The 18705-nt window shown below is 36.8% G+C and overlaps 1 protein-coding gene across 3 annotated transcripts in view; it reads left to right on the forward strand.

Annotated features, from left to right (window-relative positions):
- The window catches only part of TENM2 (teneurin transmembrane protein 2), a 1386931-nt gene that overhangs the window by 186321 nt on the left and 1181905 nt on the right, over positions 1-18705 (forward strand). For all 3 annotated transcript variants that reach the window (XM_032158572.2, XM_032158571.2, XM_058440114.1), the window contains one exon: positions 5032-5146. The gene's annotated coding sequence lies outside the window, so the exon portion shown is untranslated. The remainder of the gene's footprint in view (positions 1-5031; positions 5147-18705) is intronic.

An 18705-nucleotide genomic window follows, 5' to 3' on the forward strand; every position in this document is an offset into this window, starting at 1 on the left:
CAGCTTATATTTGAATACACCTTCCTTAGCATGTGACACAGGTCCTTAAACAGCATTAGTGCCCAGTCACAGTTATGCAGACTTCATAAATACACAGGACGTCTGTGTTCTTTGTTCACCACCAGTATCGCCTGGGAAAGGGCTGTTCTGTAGAAAATAATGTGAGCCACATGTGTTATTTTAAATTTTTAATAGGCATATGATAAATAATGAGAGAGGAAAGCTGGTGAAATTAATTGTATTAATATAGTTTATTTAACCTGGGATACCAAACCTTATCTTTTTAATGTATAACCAAAGTAAAAATATTATTGAGATACTTTGCATTTTTTATATTAAATCTGTCAAATTTGGTATGTAATTTACACTTGCAGTGCATGTCATTGCAGAATACTCACATTTCAAATACTCATCAGCCACATGTAGCTGGTGGCTACTATGTTACACAGTGTAGACCTGGAGCTTGAAATGGTATCACATACATAATCATCACTCAATTAAACATTTCTCAAATAAATGAGCAAATAATATTAGTTGACTGGTTTTGGTATATACAGACCAAGTAATAATTTTCTGTGTTACAAAATTATTTTATTGTGAGTCCAAATGCCTCATTATAAAATTTCTGTATTAAGTAATAGAGAGATCTTGTATTTGGACTTAGAATATTTCTTTTTGGAATAAGGCTGAAGTTCTAAAACAGTTATATGAACAGTAGAATGCAAAATGGCTTGAGTATTCTGAAATTCATTCATTTGAACTTGTCATTTCATTTTCTTCTGCTGTGTGGAATGAAACTCATATGCTCGTATTTTTATGTCTGTGAAATCTGTATTTTTATTCAACAGAAAGAAGTCAATTAATTTGCATTTACTAATCTCCCATTCCTCACGTTGTAATATCATTCTCTTTATATTTAAAGGGAAAATTGTTAATATTTCTTTTAAGCCTATAAACTTAATTTCCATTAAGGGAGCTGGTAGTTTGAATGAAGATAACAACATCTTGCAAGTTTTATTCCTATTGTCTGGATTTTTATAGGTTTTTCTATATCGCTTTCATTTGTGGCATTTGTGTAAGATATGTAGTCTGGTGTTTGCTTAATTTTTCTGATTTATATGTTTAATGGTAGAAAAGTTCATCTAAATGATGCAAATTAAAGAATCTCCAAATCTTTCCCCAAATGTCAATAATGCTTAATTATTTTAAATTGCTCATCTGATATTACTTTTAAATAGGGTATTTGAATATCTCAAATTTTCTACAAATATTAAATGGAAAGTTAAAATAATTTGATTGAATCAAAAGGGGACCCAGATTAACTGGCATCAATAATCTAGAAAGTACATTTCCAATAGACAAAAAGCTTTGAAATAAAAATCAATGTATAGCATTGTCCTACTTGTGCACAATTTTGTCTATTCCAGGTGAATTTATTTATATAGAGAGCTGTCTAGAAGGATGCTCGCCAAAGTGTAAGCAGTGGTTATCATTGGCTGATGTGGTTTTGAATGATGTTTACTTAATTTTCATTTACCTGAACCATTTAGATAGTTTTATAATGATGCTAAAAAATATTCAGAAATAAGCTTGAAAATATAGATCAAATCGCATTGTCATCACAGAAAATTTGGCATGTAAACTGTAACAGAAATTTCTATTTCAGAAAGACTATAAATTTTGAATTTGCCTAGTTCTGTCATTTAATTAATAAGGTATTTAATTTCAAACAACATATAAACTTTATCTGATATATCTTAATGTAGATGAAAACCTAGTAAATAACATTTGTTAAATGTACCGTCTTAAAGCATATGCCATTTGTTATTGAATATCTGATGAGTGAAATATACTAGTCAAAAAATCTTTCTCATTTATTCATTCGACAAATATTTATTTTTTTATTTTTATATTTATTTATTTATTTTTTGAGACAGAGTCTCACTCTGTCGCCCAGGCTGGAGTGCAGGGGCGCGATCTCGGCTCACCGCAAGCTCCGCCTCCCGGGTTCACTCCATTCTCCTGCCTCAGCCTCCCGAGTAGCTGGGACTACAGGCGCCTGCCACCACGCCCGGCTAATTTTTTTTTTATTTTTTTTATTTTTAGTAAAGACGGGGTTTCATCCTATGAGCCAGGATGGTCTCGATTTCCTGACCTCGTGATCCACCCATCTCGGCCTCCCAAAGTGCTGGGATTATAGGCATGAGCCACTGCACCCAGCCTCATTTGACAAATATTTATGATGCAAATAACAAAACATGGTGTGAGTCTGACAGTTTGGAAAGTAGTGGATTTTTATGTGACTCTATTTCACTAATCATAATAAATATTAATAATAGCTACTTTTTATTATGTGCCATTGTGTTAAGTGAATAATCTATATAATCTTTACCACAACCCTTTGAGTTAGATATTATTATTATTGTTATTATCCCTATCTTGCCCAGGAGGAGTCCAAGGAACACAGAGGATTATAACTTGTCTAGGATCATATGACTGCTAAGCATTTTTGTCAAGTGTGAAGACCAGGCTCTTGAACTGTAGAGCCTGGTGATTTAATCATTACACTATACCCAGTGTACTATTGTGTACACTGATGATGCTTGGTTTGTCTTTGATATTTTAGCAGCAGGCTTTTAAATGTTTTAAATTTATAATTATGTTATATAGAAAAACTAAGCACGTAACATTTTTCTACTGCCTAAAATGGACAGTTGTCTTATTATAGTTTTGTTACTATAGATACTTCTTAACTTATCTTTAGACTGAATTGATGATCTAGCTGAGACAAGTATCTGACCATGCTACAGGTTCCTCTGCACACAGGTCCCAGATGAAGTGCAGTGACTTGTCCAAGACTTCACAGTTAGTCAGCGGGAAGGCACGCAAGCCCTGTGTGCTTCTATTTGTCAGGCATAATTATTTTATAAATTTGTACTATTCCTAATTATAAAGGTAATTTTTTAAAATTCAACCCATTGGTGGAACTCCTTCAAAATATTCTTGCAATTTTATTTAGTAATAAAATTGTTAAATTGTGGCTCTTAATAGCATTACAAACTAATATTCAAGAGAGATTAAAGGATCAGAACTGCACAAGTGAGTAAACAGACTTGATTATAAGGACACCTAATTATTCCAAGGTAGGATATAATTAAGTGCTAAAGCTGTGTGATATAAAGACAATAAAGGCTGCAGTGTTTCTAAGGAGGGAATCAAAGAACCGTATTCCTTTGCTGGGCTCTGCTTGCCAAGTTGAAGACTTGAAAAGTAAAACAAAAACAAAGCAAGTTTACACAAGGTCTTACAGTTCTGTCAAGTCTTGTCAATTTGTCTTTTAAAGACACATACTCTTGATTAATCAATCCTATACCTACCATTCTCATATAATCATATACCAAGGTAGCATATTAATAATAAGGAAACTAGCTTAAAAAGGAAAGCAAAAGTAGATAATAATTATCCTTTGTTGTGTGCCAGAAGCATCTTCTTTCGATATTACTCAATCTTGTATGGTAGGCATTGGCTTCCCATTTTACAGATAAGAAGATTGAGGCTCAGAGGATTTCAGGGACATTGAATGAGGTTGTGCTTATTAGTGAAGGAGATCATCCAAATCCTAGTATGCTGTGGTTTTAATTCCGTTCTCCCCACTGCATTTTGACAAATCGCCTTCCCCCCCACCAACTCCCAACCGTCTGGAAGATCAGGATGCTAGCACTCAACGCTTTTATGCCAGATTGCCAAGTGTCTTTGTGGAGAGCAGAAGGGCTTCTCAGAGTGGTTGGGAAGATGCAGCCATCAGTCTTAAATTGCTGCTTGACCTGGTAAGGAGGGTGTCTAGGAATATAGCATGCAGCTGTGGCTGGACAGGGGCACTCAAGATGGGTTCAGCCAAGCTGGTACTTCCCAGCTCATTAGAAAATCCTACACACTGCCTTGGACAGGCCAGACAAGGCGGGGCTCGTTGTGTTGACATGTGGAGGAATACATTTAGCATCCAAGATGAGAATGACTTGAGCAAAACAGAGAAATTAGAGCTAATTGTTTTCAATTATTGTCACTCCCTCTTTATCAAGCCGTCTTTTTTCTTCCACTTTCTCACTGTCCTAGTTTTACTTGCCAGAAGAGGAGGAACTTAATGAGTCACTTAATGATGTCTTGGTGTAGCTTAGTTTGATGTGTTGCCTTTTTTGGCCTTGGTTGGTGGGGAGGGCATGGAATTGCTTTGCCCAAAGTCATCAGTCATTAGGAGGTGAGCCCAACACGTCTGTTGATGAAGTTGAGACATGTAGCCTTGGAATGGTGGTAACAACAGTGACAAGGACAGCAGACATGTACTGGAGGAGTATTACGTGCCGGGCACTGTGCCAAGTGCTTTCATGGAATTTTATATTTTATCTTTGCAACATTTCTATGAAATAGGAGCTATTATATTCCAGTTTTTAGATGATTAAACTTATTTGCTCAGAGCAAGTTCTGTTGGGATCACTGGGACCTTCCTGTTATATGATATACCCCACATGCTATTGACAATGGTATTAGCCAGTAAATATTTAAATTTAAAAGTCAGCAAAATCATGCTTAAGTTGTATGGATGAGCAAACTGTACATTTTAAGATGAAATAAATTATTTGTAAATCTGAAGAGCAAACATAAGGTCTGTATATTGCTAGAAAAATGCATTTGAACTATTCTCTCACTCTAATACTGTGTATTTCTGCATTTGTAGTATAAACTGCATCATCTTTGAAGGATAACAAATAGATATTCTATAATTGTGGTAATGTATATTAATAGGAATAGTGTGCCATAGTCAAAGTGATTTAACTAATCAATATGTTTTATACCATATTTTACATTCGTCTATTGAAAGATACTCTTTAAGAGATAAGGTGTGCAATTTAGTTCATTTAGCTCCTAATTCCAACTTTCCTACATTTTGAAGATGTATGGTATTTATCTGCATTTTTTTGGGTTTGCTTTATATGCTCATTTGGGTCTTACCTATTTTCTTTTTCATTTTAACAGTTACATCCAGCTTTTTAATTGCCTAAGCGGTCTGGGGCTTGCTTCGTCATTTGGCTTTGCTGTGGAGCACTCCTGTAAAGCCAGCTGAATTGTACATCGAAGATCCACCATTTTGGTGAGTGGAATCACAGCTACAGTTTTGTGTTTTGCTCTTTCTCAAGTTGTGTTTGCATTGTTGATCAAAGTGCTTTCATACAGGGCACAAAATAGGGCTTTTCCAGCTCCGTGCAGAAAAGGATTTTCTTTTTCTTATGGACAAAAGTAATTTGTACGGACATTTTCTGTCTTTGAAATTTGCTATTGTCTCTCCCCCTCCCAACCCAATTGAATGACTTTACACTTCTTCAGTTTCACATCTGCCTCTTTTCTACCTGGATAGATCCACCTGTGACTCCCCGCACCTGACCCCACCAAATAATTTGGTCGCCACACTTTTCTTATTTGCTATCTTCACATAGAAATAAACTGTGCTGGTTGTGATTAGCTAGGCTACATAGCATCACATCCTAGAGTGCAAAGGCCTTTTGGATGGAAAAACTTGGCCCTCTTGATCTGTTAAATGTTGTTAATCTATACAGGCCATAAGACAGAAAGCAAAGAGAAAATCATTAAGCTTTTCTCATGTTCCCATTTAAATCGTTTCGGCTTTTATGGTCCCTGAACTGGTGTTCTCCACATATTTTGACATCATCTGGCCCTCTATATCAAATGTTTCCCTCAGGTTCTTTCTTAAGACACCTACAACCATTTTCCTCTGGTCCTTGGCTGTTTAGATCTTACTTTTATCTTTTTACAGATCAAATTCTGCCAAGATGGCTCATTTTGGGGTGGAACAACTAAAGGGTTCTGTAAGGACCATTAATGCACTATGCAATGTTAATTTGAAGTCGGGACATCTGACTTAGCTAGAACATCAGCTACAGCATATTTTTGGTAAATCGAGTATGTATAGAGACTTTATGGTTAAGGACAAGGTGTAAGAGAAGATATTAAAAACTCATAAGTAGTTAGACAAACCAGTGGAAAATAGATCTGGATTAAATCCTTTTTCTTCTTCTTTTTTTTAATTCTTCATTTCTAGCAGAAGTTTTTCTGCAAAAGTGAGAAATTAGTGAAGACTATGTCTTAGGTGGCCGAGGAAGTAGAAACGGTGTTAAGGACAGGGTGAAGACATGAACACTCTCATGGCAGAGGTGTTCATAATACAATAATCAGCCTGGTTGAAACAGTCACTTTAGACAGTACAGAAGGAGCAGATTATATAATTCCTGAATGAGAATCTCATGAGGCTGTGGTGACAATTAAATGAGATGATGCAATAAAGTACCTAGCCCAGTATTTAGACAAATAGTTAGGGATAAAGGAACGTTGACAGCAGTTCTAGCTCCATTTTGCTGGCGAAGAAATTGACGTCCAAGCAGTGTGTTTTAAATCTACCTGTCTACCATGGCTAGTTTTCCACATTCTTCTTGCTGGCTTTATACGTTTTCATGGGTGTGCGACCTAAACAGGGAGAATCTTCCATTAGAGTGGTAGCGGCTGTGTTAGGATTGTATTGTGCTTTCCTTCTGATATAGGCATTCGATTTAATAAGCAGTGCTCAGCACACCTTAGCTTTCTCTGAAGAATATTTGTTCCCAGTGTCTTGGAGGCCAGCTTCAAATTGGCTGTGCAACCCTGCCTTGGTTAAAAGGAAAGGTGGATAGTTCACAGACCAGGTGCCATTCTTTCCTGGAAATATCCCCTGGTGCCACTTGCTGTCGTAGAAGCTTGGGTCTGTTTTTGCTGTTGTTCTTAAGGAATTCTAACCAAGTGGTTAGGGAATCCATTATAAATGCAGAGTTGTCGATTTTGGAAGAAATAGGAAGGCGTATGGTGAAACAGACCCAATACTCTGGCATATCCTATGCTAACCCATCTGTCCTCTCCCAGCAAGTAACAGACCAGAAAACTGCAGAGTTAGAGAGAGAGAGAGAGAGAGTTTCATGGGGGAGAACTAGGTAGAATGCAGCCTGCCATGGAGAATGAAGCCTTGGTTGAGGCATCCTGGAGGGTTTCCCCGTTATACCCAACAACCATCCCCTATTTTTCTCTTTGTTGTTCATCATCCTAACCTCATCATCTAATTTAATCTTCTAACTCAGTTTTCTGGTAAAATGTGACAAGATGGGTTTTTGGTGCATGGTGAATGGGAAAGTAGGTAGAGGATGGTAAGGAATGGCATGGGGATGTGGGAAGAAAAAGGAAAGGCTACATGGTGCTAGGAACTTCCTTGAGAATAAAAGCAAATCTTAGAATCTCAAGTTTAGAGGATGAAAGCTTGAACAACTTGCTGAAGTTCTCAGGTGTTTTACAGTGACCTGGCTGACAAGCTGGCCTGCACATTCATTCAATTCTTTCATAACGTGTTGCCGTCATGTTATTTTCATGATTCACTATTGCAACCAAAAATGTTTCGAATTATGGCTAAATAACAAGCCAGTCATTGATGCAGGGCCTGGCTTGCAGAAAACTACTACGAACTTTTAGAAGAACTTCCTCGTGCTAACTGCCTGGCATTACATTTCATTGAACCTGTTTTCAAGAAATAACCACCTACTTACAAAAGGGCCCTGTAAGGCTTCTGCCCTCTGCTGCTCATTTAGAGTGTCATTCGGAGCCCTAGTAGAATAAATGAGAATAGCTTTGCCAGGCAATAAGGGGCTTTATAAACAGAAGCCAGTCTTTTCCCAGGTTTTCAGTTCCCAGACCAGCCCTAGCTCTTTCCTTTTCATGTAAGCTTATGCCCGAAGTTTTAAATGCCATTCTCTTTGCTCTTTAAGAGGCAGTATCCTAAGGTATGCAGCTTTTCTGGCCAGGGATCTACCTTAAACACAACACACAAAAAATCAACCTTTTGCTTAATGAAGTTGTGTATAGAGTGGTTTTTATTCCATGTTGGATTCAGAGAAAACACTAGGTATAAATGTAGATCCTTATAGTTCTAGGGCAGCCGTACCTACTTTCAACCAGACTAGGATGAAATGCAAGAAGCGCTTCTTTCATCATCACTAAAAACATGATTTTTGTCTGTTTTTCACTGTTTAAAATATGAAAATAAAAGAGAAAGACAGTAAAAAATCATAGGAAAAAATCCTAATATTTTTAAAGTTTGCCTTTGATAAGAGCTAAACAAAGCACATATTTCTCAATATTATTAAAATGAAACCGTACTTTAGGGAGAAGTTTGAAGAAAATCAAGAGACCTAAATAGGGAATATGTTTTAGGCAGTGCATCCTGCTGTGGCGTGATGTGTGGATTTAACTCCCTATCAGTAGAATACAAGCTGACATTTTCACTTTTCTTCCCGTTTAAATGGTTCATAATAGTCACTATATACTAAATATGTAAGTGACCAAGTCTCTCTTAAGAAATAAGATTAACGCATTTTTCTCTAATATAAAATCCATTTCCATATAAATACTTAAATTATTAGCACTCCCCTGTTGAAAGTATTACACTGAGCTCTTTTTTTCTTTTCATTTTCTGTCAGCACAGAAATACCCTTTGATACTCAACAGCTAACCTTCAAGATGAGTGCATTTTGAGCTGTTTGTTCTTCTTCTTTTTTTTTTTTTTTTTTGAAAGAGTCTTGCTCTCTGTTGCCCAGGCTGGAGGGCAGTGGTGCGATCTTGGCTCACTGCAACCCTTATTTCCCAGGTTCAAATGATTCTCCTGCCTCAGCCTCCCAAGGCACGCACCACCACACCCAGCCAATTTTTGTATTTTTAGTAAAGACAGAGTTTCACTATGTTGGCCAGGCTGGTCTCGAACTCCTGATCTCAAGTGATCCACCCTCCTCGGCCTCCCAAAATGCTGGGATTACAACCATGAACCACTGTGCCTGGCCTGAACTTTTTTTTTTTTTTTTTTTTTTTTTTTTTGAGATGGAGTCTTGCTCTGTCCCCCAGGCTGGAGTGAAGTGGCGCCATCTCGGCTCACTGCAAGCTCCGCCTCCCGGGTTCACGCCATTCTCCTGCCTCAGCCTCCCAAGTAGCTGGGATTACAGGTGCTTGCCACCACGCCTGGCTAATTTTTTGTATTTTTTAGTAGAGACGGGGTTTCACCATGTTAGCCAGAATGGCCTCGATCTCCTGACCTCATGATCTGCCCGCCTCGGCCTCCCAAAGTGCTGGGATTACAAGCGTAAGCCACCGCGCCCAGCCAACTGTTTTTTAAACTACACTATATGCAAGTCATACAATACTACATATTTCACAAAATATTTTGTTGGAAATGTAAAGAATAAAATAGAACTTAGTGTAACTAGAACTAATATAGGATGCCTGTGGTGTTTAAACGTAACAATTATCATGGGAAAATGGAGAAAGGAACAGCTATTAAATATATGTCATATACCATTTTTAAACTTTTTTTCTTTTTAGCATAAATTATGTTATTTAACCGTCAAAAGTAAAGTCTTCTTTAATCCTGAAAACTGAGGTCCCAATAGGTTACATATCTTGCTCAAGTTTATACAACTAGGAGGGAGGAAAAACATATTTTGTCAGTCTGTTACTCCAGATCCTAATCCACTGTTTGCACTTTTTGGACAAGAAAATAATGAGATTATTCTAGAAAAAGACATACATTATCATAAAGAATATGATCGGATAAGCCATGATTTATTAAATTAATTATGTATTTTTAAATCATGCCTTGTTTGTTTAAATTCCCATTGTCACTTATGCTGAAGTGAGAATAGTGTGCTCATTTATGTTTGTCAACCACCATTGGGTTGTAGATTTAGGTTTACAAACCTTTTAGTGTATGAATCAATAAGGTATTTGTAACATGAACTAAGCAAAGTAATTATAAAACATTACTGAACATTTTAGGTAGCTCATTTGGAAAACTGAGAGGGAATGTCTTTGAATGGCTCACTTTACTAGTATAAAACAGTTATAAAAAAGGCAAAGTAGTCCAGAGGTGTTTGTTGTATCACCGGAACTATGCAAACCAGGAGGAGCAAATAGAACAGAGTTTCGGCAAAATCAATCATTTTAACTAGGTGTTGAGAAAATAAAAGAAAAATAAATTGTAAATCTGTTTTGACTAGAACACTAAAAGATAAATATTTATTATTAGATGTTAATTTAATATAAATTAAATATAATTATATATAATATAAACTATAAGTAAGCCAAAGGATTATAGTTAAGGTCTTTGAGTGGGTATGTTTGTGTGTGTACATGCATACCATACTCAGGTCAATAGAACATGGGTTACAAAAGTGGGAATGTTGGGCCGGGTGCAGGGCTCATGCCTGTAATCCCAGCGCTTTGGGAGGCTAAGAGTGGTGGATCACCTGAGGTTGGGAGTTCAAGACCACCCTGACCAACATGGAGAAACCCTGTCTCTACTAAAAATACAAAATTAGCCAGGTGTGGTGGCACATGCCTGTAATCCCAGATACTTGGGAGGCTGAAGGAGGAGAATCTCTTGAACCCGGGAAGTGGAGGTTGCGGTGAGCAGAGATCTCGCCATTGCACTCTAGCCTGGGCAACAAGAGCAAAACTCCGTCTCAGAAAACAACAACAACAACAACAAAAGACATGTTAATAAGGAGTATGGGTATAATATTACAATCATATAGAGAAAGTAAATAAATACCGTTAATTCTTGTTTTTCACAACAGTAATGTTCCTTATAAAGACACATGCACACGTATGTTTATTGCGGCACTATTCACAGTAGCAAAGACTTGGAAGCAACCCAAATGTCCAACAATGATAGACTGGATTAAGAAAATGTGGCACATATACACCATGGAATACTATGCAGCCATAAAAAATGATGAGTTCATGTCCTTTGTAGGGACATGGATGAAGCTGGAAACCATCATTCTCAGCAAACTGTCGCAAGGACAAAAAACCAAACACTGCATGTTCTCACTCTTAGGTGGGAATTGAACAAAGAGAACTCATGGACACAGAAAGGGGAACATCACACACCGGGGACTGTTGTGGGGTGCAGGGATGGGGGAGGGACAGCATTAGGAGATATACCTAATGCTAAATGACGAGTTGTTGGGTGCAGCACACCAACATGGCACATGGGTACATATATAACAAACCTGCATGTTGTGCACATGTACCCTAAAACTTAAAGTATAATAATAATAATAATAATAATAATAATAATAATAAAAAATAAAGTCTCTATGAACACAGAATTAGCGAATACGGAACTGTTGCTCCTCTGGGAATAGAGTTAGGAAATGGCAATCCTCTGGTCACAACATTTTCGTCAACAAACCAACAGATCAATACATAACCTTGCTTTCTGTGTGCTTCTGTTTAAAGACATCTTATTGAATATAAACTATGGATTTGTTAACATTGCAGTCATGGTCAATCCGCTACAACTCTTGCCTGAGAAAAGTTTCTCCAACACAGCCCTTTTGTGCTTAGGACCTCTGGATAGCACTGCAGCACCATGCTTGGGGGCCACGTTAGACAGTGCTATCACAAACAGCACAAAATATGGAAAACGTGGGACTACCTAGAGAGGGAAAAAGACACTTGTTTGCAGTGTGAGAGCTGAAACAACAAGGCAGAGGGTCACCTTGTTACACCTCAGCTGGAGCATGCATGCCCGATTATTCAAATATTTTGGCCCTCTGCACATGTCCATGAATGACCAAGAAAGTGCTATTAGTGTTCATTTTGGGGTTTCAAATAAATTTTAGTCCATTGGCAAATTCACAAATATGGAATCCACAAATAGAATGCCTCTCTGTCTTTGTCTTTGTCTCTCTGTCTCTCTCTCTCTGTACGTATATACATACATATATATACACACACACACATTATATATATATATTATAATATTATACGTATATATTATATATATATATATATATATATATATTTGAGACAGAGTTTTGCTCTTGTTGCCCAGGCTGGAGTGCAATGGCGTGATCTCGGCTCACTGCAACCTCCGCCTCCCAGGTTCAAGCGATTCTTCTGTCTCAGCCTCCTAAGTAGCTGGGATTGTGGGCATGCGCCACCTTGCCTGGCTGATTTTGTATTTTTAGTAGAGACAGGGTTTCTCCATATTGGTCAGGCTGGTCTTGAACTCCCGACCTCAGGTGATCCACCTGCCTCGGCTTCCCAGCTTCCCAAAGTGTTGGGATTACAGGCTCGAGCCACCACACACGGACTAATATATATTATATTACTATATTTTCTATATATACATAATAATATTAAGACAATTTACATCGGTATATAAAATGCCTTAACATAATTTTTGAAGTGGGTTTGTAAAGTTTATCTTCGAACTTCTTGCTAAACAAAGCCCAAATTGAAATGTGTTCCTTTGATATATCTATGTTGCCTAAATTGAAAAGAAAGTGCCATAGCTACTTCGAGGAAACAAAGATTTCTCTAATGCTTAGGTCTGATAGAAATTTCTCACGTGAGTCTTCACATGAAAAGGTATTGCAATACAACCAGTATCATCTGTAAACTAAATCCAGCAGTGGGCCTTCTAAAACTATGTCTTAAAGTATGTTCCTGATGACAGTATAATGAACATAGTTATATGTGGATTAAACTGAAATTCAGACAGACAGCTTTTCATTTGTCCTGCATGATCCAAGGTTAAAACTTGAAATAAGTAAATGTTGTGTATCTTCCTGGTTACCTTCCACAAATGCAGCATCTTTCATTTGTAAATAATTTTTAGAAGTTGAGTAGAAGATAATGGGGATGGGTGCCTAAAATATTGGTTTTCTCCTTAGATGATTAAGTAACATGTTTTTAATAATTCATAAATGATAAGATATAGGTATTGGTCTTCTAGGCAAATTATCAGAGATGTTTTTTCTATTATCCTTGGTGTTGGTGACAGTGTGGTGTGGAGAATTACTAATCACTCTCTATGGGAACAAGAAGTGCTGAGGACCTAAAAAGGCTTACAACTTTTGAACCTGCTATTACACATTTAACGTTTTTTGCTAAGAGAAGAATCAACACGGATAGAAAGATATATTTAAAAGATGTTGCTGAATGAATGATTTGAAATAGGAACAATTTCTTCCACTCCTTCACCTTGGCACTGTGTGGTTGCCATTTGTGCACACTTACCCCACCTCTGTGTGGTCTTGCTTCTCACAGCTGCTCCGGTGATTCTCCTGGGAAGCCTTTCCTCAGGATGCTAAAATAAGTAAACAAATGAATGCATAAATAAATAAATATATAAAATAAAATAGAAGCAATTTGAAAACAACCTAGAATTCTACAAATAAGGGCTTGATTAAATAATGACATCCAAATGTCAAAGTGCTATATATTCCTGAAAAATGTATCTTCTCAAAGAATATATAAGAATATAAAAATACCTTTCTATATTGTTTTTAAAAGGATGTGTAGCCCGATGCCAGTATAGTTATATTAAAAATGTACCAAAAGAACACTTTTTATAAAAGGGCAAAAAGGACATACCAGAAAATGTTAATAGTGGTTATTTCTGGGAAGAGAGGTAATGGAGCATTTGTATTTTCCTGTGCTACTTTTTTAGTATATTTTTCTGACTTTCTACCATAATTTTATGTTACTGATCACATATTAGCATATGACACATTCTAATCAAATTGAGAAGTTTATCGTTGGTGTTAAGCCATTCTACTCCTACCAACAATGTAGATATATTATTTTTATGAGAAAGAATTAATATCTTCAAGCAGAAGATGGTGCTATTTATATCAAGTATTATGGACAGCCAACATAAAGGGGAAAACATATCTTTAGAAAACAAAGACATGATATTTTTTCGCTTTCACTTGGTATTTATGATCACAAATACCAACTTTATGATCATAAATCAAGGTATTTATGTTCCAAGGTATTGCTTCCTGGGTATTGCTGACATAACCTTTCTCATTTCATACCATTATTAACTTAAAAATTAATCTACTAAGTGTTCTTTGTGTGCCTTTTAGGAGAATATAGTGAGTTAAATAATATAAATGGTTTTTAAAAGTTTCTAAGCCTTTTTTTTTTTTGCTTTTTAAAAGTTTCAATTACATTGGAAGAACTAGTTGGTTCTTTAAAAAATAAATAATATGAAATTCAGAGGAAAGAATTATTGTAGTTATTATTGCAGGCAGAAAGCAAAGGAGAAAGCATCTGAAAGAAAGAATGAATGGTGCAGAACGAGCTGTAAATAGGGGTTTGCTAAGCACACTGCAGAATAATAAGGCCTGCTTATTGAGGGCTATTACATGCCAGCTACTGAGTTAGACATTCACTGCAGCCACTTCAAAACATTGACCAGGACGTTATACAGGAATTGATATGATCTCACTTCAGAGATGATATTAGACAGCCTCCCAACCTTACACGGCTAGTGAATGGCAGCAGAAAGATTCAAAGACCACTCTTCTGTTCTTTTTCCGACTTACTGAGTCCTCATCCCAGGCATAGAGTGTTTATTTCTTGCCTCTTGTCGTTTCAGTTTCTTCTGCAAAATTGCGTTAAAGTGACCTGCCCAGGGTTGCAAAATAAACGGTCAAGCTGGGAACAAGGTCTGTTTGACTTAGAGCCTGGGTTTAATCTGTGACTGCTCTTAAACTCGACAGCTCTATGAGTGTAGAAGTGCTTTCCTCATAGTGTGTTAGGAGAATCAATTAGTATTATGTGTGAAAGTGCTTATAACAAGGCTGGGCATAAAGTGAGCATTCTATTATCATGTTTTGTTCTTCTTCTTATTACTACTATTATTACTACAGCATTATTACCAGAAGAGCAAAATGCATATCAGTAGTGGTATGGGAGGACATTTAAATGATTAATAGAATAGTAAGATATTTTTTATTTTGTATTTCATTTTACTTATTTATTTATGTATTTTGAGATGGAGTCTCACTCTGTTGCCCAGGTTGGAGTGCAGTGGTGTGATCCTGATTATTGCAGCCTCTGCCTCCCGGATTCAAGCAATTCTCCTGCCTCGGCCTCCCAAGTAGCTGGGCATACAGGCACCTGCCACTACGCCCAGCTAATTTTTTTTTGCATTTTTAGTAGAGATGGGTTTTCACCATGTTAGCCAGGCTGGTCTCAAACTCCTGACCTCAGGTGATCTGCCCGCCTTGGCCTCCCAAATTGCTGGGATCTGGCATGAGCCACCGCATGCAGCCGAAGTGAGATATTCTGTTTTCAAATTTCTTTTGACACAGTCATTACTTCAAGAAGAGTATCTTAGTTTGCAACTACTACGACTCTAATAACTCTGTTAAACTTGCTAATACCTCTATTTTAGGAAAAAAGTAGTAGGTTCACATACAGAACTTTTATTAGCCAATAGTTTCTAGTTTGAAATTAGGAGCTTTTTAAAAATTAATTTATTTTTACAATTACTTTCTATTTACAGTAAATAATACTGTTTTTAAAATGTTTAAGTCTTTTATAATTGACTTCTAAAATAATGTTTTAAAAAGTGATTTTAAAAAATGTATCAAGATCAATACAAATAATAAGGAATAATGCCGGTAGTAATTGTTGGTGGCCATTGGGAAGGCAATGCTGGAAATATGGTTGGGAAATATTGCAGTATATGAAATTGGCAAAAAAAAAAAAAAAAAAAAAAGCAAACTCTAGGGAGCAACCGCTGTGACCCAAAAGAAAGATTTACATAAATAATTAGTGGGAGATAAGGTTGGTAAAACTCTCTTTTTTTCTCCTTTCACCAGAAAGCGATGCAAATGTGTGAGATTCAAGCAGCACTGGTCCGTTGATGCTTCTTGGGGAAAACTCTCCCCTAAACCACAGCACTCAGACGAGGGTTATGTGTGGATACTTCTTCTGTGATTTAAATTCAAGGAGGAAATCTTTTTGGACTAGCCAATTTTATTCAGGTTTCTCAGCTTATGAATCTGTGCTCTGGGAGGACAACCACCATATCTGGCTTCCTTATTACTAAATCTCCACTGCTATACCAACTGCTTGGGAAATAACAGGTGGTCAATAAATAGTTTTTCTGGATGAATGAGTAAATTCTGTCCACAAAGGGTCCTTCACTGAGCTCGTTTTAGATTTGTGTGATTACATCTAAGAACTTGGATGGGGCTGACATAGGAAAAGGGAATTAATTCCAAATTTAATAGATGTATGACCTTAAACGAGGCCAGCAGTGTCATTGTAAAAGTGCTTGGGAGACCTGCCACTGTCAAGTGAAATGCCGGTAGCACAAATTGAGATATTAAATTGATTCAAGAGGCCCAATGCGCACATGGATATCACTCCTGGGAAGACCATGAGGGGCTTCAGGAGGGGAAATGTTACCGCCCACCAAGTTTCCTTAAGGAACAAATCGGTTTGACTCATCAGCAGTCTTTATGGATTGCCAGCTGTGGGGCATTCCAGAGCAAAAAGATTATGCGTCTGCATAGTGACACTGCTATTTTAACAGGACACGGAGCAGGATGATTCATGAGACAAATAATTCTGTTCTAGACTGTGTGCGTGCATGCATGTGTGTTCAAAGTTAAGGATGTCAAGGTAAATATTTCAGAAAAGTTACCTGAGGGTGCTACTCTAGCCCCCTAGAGCCTCCTTGTTATATAAATCACATACTGAAGATCATCAATTTAGATTTGAATGTCTGAAATTAGCCATTTATAAGATAGCTCTGCTGTTGGTGTGTTTCCTAATTCAGGTATAAGAAATGGTAGTGACATTTATTTTTTGTTATAGGTAGTTTGTAACCAGAGATGCCACATCACACTTTCTCGAGTTCCTTGCACAGTGATAAGACGAATTTATCAAACAAAACCTCTCTGCCTTTGCTGAAAAATATTCTGAATGTGTATTTGTGTATCCCAAGATTTTGGCTCTGAAGACCTATAAGCTCAGTGTTTTGGGATTGCTTTGAAAAGTCATTTTAGTTTTATATATATGTGTACAAATCAGATTGAGAATTTTCCCAAAATGTAGATAGATTTTAGACTAAATGTTGAAATTCAGTAACAGCAACAACAGCAGCAACCATAACAACAATAATAATACATTCTGGAACTTAATAACAGCAAGCACATGGAGACCACGTGATATCGTGGGCCAACTCCGTTAAGGATTAAACATACATTATCTCATTTAATTCCCACAACACTCCATGGTACACTATGTCATCACTTTGGCATTCCCTTAAACTTCTGTTACTCAGCCAGCCTCACTTGACTTTTTTCTCAGCTTCTATCTCCTGCATAAGCAGAATGCAACAGTGAAATAGCAATATTTTCCAGCACAACTCAAGGTAGCATGATGTTTATTATAAAGCAGGAAGATCTAAATTTGTTTAGTCCATTGGCATTATGTCAGTATCAAAGCTGTAACTGATATAATGCATGACAACTTTCTGAATAAGTGACACCCACTCAATGAATGTCTTGACCAGATACTCCAGGGAAAAAAAATACTACGATACATACATTTTTGTTAAATAAGGCTGTTATTCATGTTACCTATGATGCCTTTAACATTAGGGCCCTAGTACATAATTTGCCCAATTCAAATATGATAGAATTATTTATTATCAAATTTGCAATTCCAGATCTCCAAATTACTCTTTTGCATCCTTGAAGGCTACCTGAAGTAATAAAGAAATTCCTCTGCCTTTGAGTGACTCCAGGAGACAATGTAAAGGCAAGACACAGCAGCTTCATGAAAGCTCAACATAAATTTGAATATGCTCTAAAGAGGGGGCAGTTGTCACCATGGTGATTTTATTCTTTCCTAGATTGAGCTCAAAATGAAAGGGGAGCTCAAAATGAAAGGGGAGGAGTTTTTAAAGCAAAGATGCTGAAATAGGTGAATCAAAAATCTGGATAAAATTTCCAGTTGTTATTCAAAATACAGTCCTTCGTTTGATGTTTGGAGCCTATATTTGGGATCAGATACTCAAGATAATGATTGTTAGGTGGCCTGAGAGAGTGTCCTTCTATTGTTAGAATATTTATAGGTAATAGGAAAGCTATCTAATTATTATTAATATTCTGCTAAAAATGATTACACTGGCCTTTACTAACATTATTGAGTGTTTACTATTCACTAGGCAATATGTAACGTTCTTTGCATGCATTATTTTATTTAATACTCACAAAAATCTATGAGATAGATGTTACGGCTATTCCCATTTTAAAGATGAAGAAACTAAGGTTTATGCATTCATAGCAAGCATTTTTATAAGGATACATCACTGCAAAAGAAGTCTGATTCAAAAGCTCCTGTCTTTATGAAGTTGTGTTTTACTGGTTTGTCTAGATCACACAGCTCCTAAGTGGCAGATATAGGATGCAAACCCAGGCTGAAATTATTAAACTCTATAATAAATAATGTTTAATGCCTATGTCAATGATCTATGATTTTAGAAGCCTTATTTAAGATTGGACATACCTACAGGTCAAAGTTTTAAGCAGTACAGGTAGGAAGGCTGCTGATGTGAGCCTGGAGTGCTCACGGCAATCACTACTCTTGTATTGATCACTATGAGAATTTCAGGAATATGCTACCAAGGATATAACTTCTTTCCAATCACATGTTACCTAGGAGAAGTCTCACTAGACCTCTGACAATTCCTATCACCCACAACTGAAGGATGATTCTATTCTAGTTGGGAAGGGCCTTCTCATAAAC

Source organism: Hylobates moloch, unplaced genomic scaffold, assembly GCF_009828535.3.
Source record: "Hylobates moloch isolate HMO894 unplaced genomic scaffold, HMol_V3 SCAFFOLD_6, whole genome shotgun sequence".
Taxonomy (NCBI): Eukaryota; Metazoa; Chordata; class Mammalia; order Primates; family Hylobatidae; genus Hylobates; species Hylobates moloch.